Below are 4,280 nucleotides of genomic sequence, written 5' to 3' on the forward strand. Positions count from 1 at the left end.
CACAGAATGATTCGGGATGGCAAAATAACATTGTGGATCATATGCATATGTCAAATGAAAGGTGTTAAGCCACTCAAACACCATCTAGGCCTCAAGCTACCAACTGACCACATGCATAAAAGGCACTTTAGGACATGATTTTCCAAAATTTTCAAAATGTGACTAAAAATGGAGCATGCAATTTTCAGTCCCAACATAATCTAAGGAGAAAATTGCTGATATTGTTAGAAATAGGGATTATTGAGATGGTGGGGGGGTTGAATCAGTAATCTAGAAACTTTAGTCACCAATTGGATACTATTACTTACATTAAACCATGCATAATAAAGCAATAAAGTAATGCTGAATAGTAACAATAGCAATGCATAAAGATAATTGATAACACCATATTTTGTTAACTAGGGAAACCCTGGCCAAGGGAAAACCTCAGTTGGGATTATACCCACTAAATAATATATAGTTATATAAGTTCCTTGTTAGACTATGGACCCTATTAGGAGTCAATGGGAAAATTTAGTATAAGTAGTCCCTATTAGGAGACTTTGAATCCTTGTTAGGATATTCCAACCCTATTAGGAGTTGTGGTATCATGTATGCAAGAAGAGCCCATTGCCCAACCATGCAATTTCAACTACAAGAAGAGCTCACTACTCAAACAAGCACTTCATTTCCTCATAATATCAAGATAGCACACTTCTTATCACAAAAAGTCTTTTGCATAAATACCATGCATTTATATAAATTATTGCTATGTCAGCTAGGACCATAATTCACTTTTCCACGGCCCTAATTGGACAAGTAATTATTTTGTTTTCTTTCCTTCAATTCTACTGTCCTGCACCATCAAAACATGATTATATCTATTCTGTATGGTCTATACAAACTTTTGAGGTTATACACATCATCATCAACATGTATACTATCTCCATGTAACTTTTCTTGTCATAATATGATGTCTGCAACATGTTATAAACAAAACAATACATTGTTGTAAATAGAATCTATATTTAGACAATTTTTTGATTGCCAAACACTAAGTATCTTTATTTTTGAGATTTCCTATCAAAATATACATCATGTGTTTCCATTAATGAAAAAAAGTACATATCACAATTAGCCAATTGTCAATAATCTCCTCCTTTGGCATTGATGGCAACAAAAAATGGAAATTGGCTAAGAGACAAAACTTAACTATCAAAATAAAGATTCTATCTATTATAACTTGTTCAACTTTACATATGTGCTCCCCCTTACAATATACTTTATACTTTTACAATCTTCACATGTATTTCTCCCAACAATCTTTCCTTTTTTCATGTATACATTTTTCACATCTCTCCCCCCCCCCCCCTCCCCTTTGACATCAATGACAAAGGTCAAGATTCTATCCAACAACTATCAAAACTATTGTCCTTCCTTATGTTGATATTATCTTCATACAATAATAAAAAATGATCTTCAAATTGTCTATACCTTTGTTCAATGTTTCTTTGGTAGAATTAGCTAATGTGAGAATTGCAAATAAAACATATGATGCAATCTCAACTACATTGATATCTGAATACAAAAAGTTTTTATATGTGTCCTTAGCCTTGACACATTCCTCTAGTTGCTCCTAAACAAAAGATAACTTTAGAGAAATAGATTCTCTAAAATTAGATGTTTTCTTCAAAATCCACTCTTTCCAGAGTTCTAGTTTCCTAATTTCACTGTGAACACTGGCAACTTGACTCTCAAAATCATCAAGTTTGCTAAATGGATGCTAGATCTAGCTAGATAGAGCCTCTAACTCACTCATCTTAGTCTGTCACTAATTGTCCAAATCTCTAGTCAATTTTTATGATAAGGTACACTTAACATAAAAGGCTTTCCCTTCCTACTAACATTTCTAAAGTCTTTTATGCATGTATCAAAATTGACTAAGTCATTCTTGATATTCTAGTAGATGTTGCTAAGCAAGTTAGCATCATGGGAAATTTGAGCTTTCACCTCTGCAACATTTAGCAAATTAGTAAACTCTTTATCAAAGGATATTAGCACTGCATGTGCTCTCTATTCAGGGTTTGACTTAGTATGTTGTACTATCAAAGTACTGTGTAGTCTATCAATTACTTCCATTAATGATCTCTACAAACTTTTCACCATTTTATTCTTTTGTAAAATTTTAGATAAGAATGAAATCAGACCAGTCTGATAATCATCATTAGTAGCTAAACTAGCAAGAGAGAGCAGAGTAGATGAACTAGATGGTTTAGTCTCATCCTCCCTCTATTTCTTTGTTGCTTATTGTGCTCTTTTCTCTTCTTTTTCTCTCTTCTCTTCTAATCTGTTCCTCTCTTCTTCCTCAATTTTCTTTTTCTTCTCTTCTTCTACAATCTTTCTTTTTTCTTCATCTTCCTTTCTTTTCCTTTCTCCCTCAAGCATTTGCTTCTTAGCTTCCTCTATCTTCTACTTTTCTTGTTCTAGTAACCTCTTCTCTTCCTTTATTTGTTTCAACTTTTCCTTAATATCTTTAGTATTAGGTACATTTGGTTTGAAACTACCAAATGGATTGGTATCATCAATGTTAAGAGTAACATTGGTTTGATAAATCTTCATGGTGTCACCACTTACTAATACTTCCAAGGTTCTAGGAGTTGGAGGAGATGCTGCCTTTGACACTAACATCATCTTATTGATAGTTGTTGTAGTCTCCTTTCTCAACTTCCTTCTCACCAACCATAAATAAGAATGACCTCAACTTATTCCTCAAATACGGTGTGAGGTTATTCAAAAATCTCTTAATTTCATCTTCATCATTAGTCTTGTAGATAATCCTTAACATAGACTTCCAAAGTTCAAGGTCTTCTTCCCTTACAAGAGTCTTCTTATCTATAAGTCTCTCATAGACTTTCTGGTTCACTACTCCATTGATATGTTTCATACTAAGATCATTTTCTATAATATATCTCATAGTAGATATATCAATCTGATCCTTCTCAAAATTATTGTATAAGTCATAAATTTTTTTCATCTGAACAAAGTTCCCCTTATTAGAAATTGTTGTGTTAATCTTATCAATGTTCGGCTTCCAAGGTTGCCAAGATTTTCTTATTGCTCTCTTAGGTGGAGTCACCTTTTCATCTTATTTTCTTTCCTATTCCTCCTTTGCCTCATTTCTTCACTCAATTATCAATAATGTTTTTTGCCTCTTACCAAGTCCTATGGCCATCTGTTTGATTCTCTTTGCCTTTGAAGATACCACTTCAACAAATCTTTCTAATTTTCTTTTTTGCTCATGGGGCTAAACATTAGATATTTCCACATATGGTATGCTCTACTCTGAAGATGTCTCAACAACTAAAATTGATAAGGGTTGTATGTTTAGTACACCTTTCTTCAATGCCTATCTCACTACCTCAAATTCACTCTCTAACATTCTAGCCTTAGATAGTGTCTTCTTCATGATTGACTCAACCTTCTTGTGTGATGCCTTCTCTAAGGTTTCTTGATGAGCATGCTAAGTAATCTCATCATAGGTACCAAATATATATATTTCTTTTTCTTTCTCTAAATTAGACAACAATTCAATGTAGCTAACTGCAACATCATCACTCAACTCATAGCTCAACGGATCTAAAAATGTCTCTCGAGGTTCTACTACTTGAATATAAGTATGATCTATATCAACCAATATACATATATCCTCCTTGAATCTATCCATAATTTTTGGTGAAATCCTAAATTTTTGTTTCATCTAATCATAAAAGGTCCTCATGATTAATTTTTTGCTATCCAATATCTTATCTATAGGGTGCCTTCTACATACCTCTGTGATCTTCTCCATAGTGCATCTATCACTACTCATTATATCTGTTACTAATAAGTAAGGAAATCTCTTCAATACATGGAAGAATATGTGATTTATTAATGATTGGAACCTAAATAGACCATTCTTTGTTCTCTTAATCTTTTCCAAGTCTTTCAAGAGTTGCATCCTCAGTATTTCACTTAGATTTACCTACTCTTTCTCTACACATATCTTGTAAGTTGCAAATATAAATCTAGCTGAGAGTTCATCTATCTTAGAACTTGTACAAACTAAATAAGAAATAATTCTACTAAGAAATCTCACATCATCCTACTTGATGGAGCTGATTACCATAGGCTTCCCATTGTATACTAACTTAGTATAACTTTCCACTTTATTCTTTACCAATTTCTCACCTATGGGTACACTACCTTCTTTGTTAAGACCAATTACCTCATTTATAAGGTCGGCTGATATGTCTACTACATTA

The sequence above is a fragment of the Cupressus sempervirens genome, chromosome 10, assembly GCF_028749045.1.
Source record: "Cupressus sempervirens isolate cs-2001-9-10 chromosome 10, ASM2874904v1, whole genome shotgun sequence".
In the NCBI taxonomy this organism is placed as follows: domain Eukaryota; kingdom Viridiplantae; phylum Streptophyta; class Pinopsida; order Cupressales; family Cupressaceae; genus Cupressus; species Cupressus sempervirens.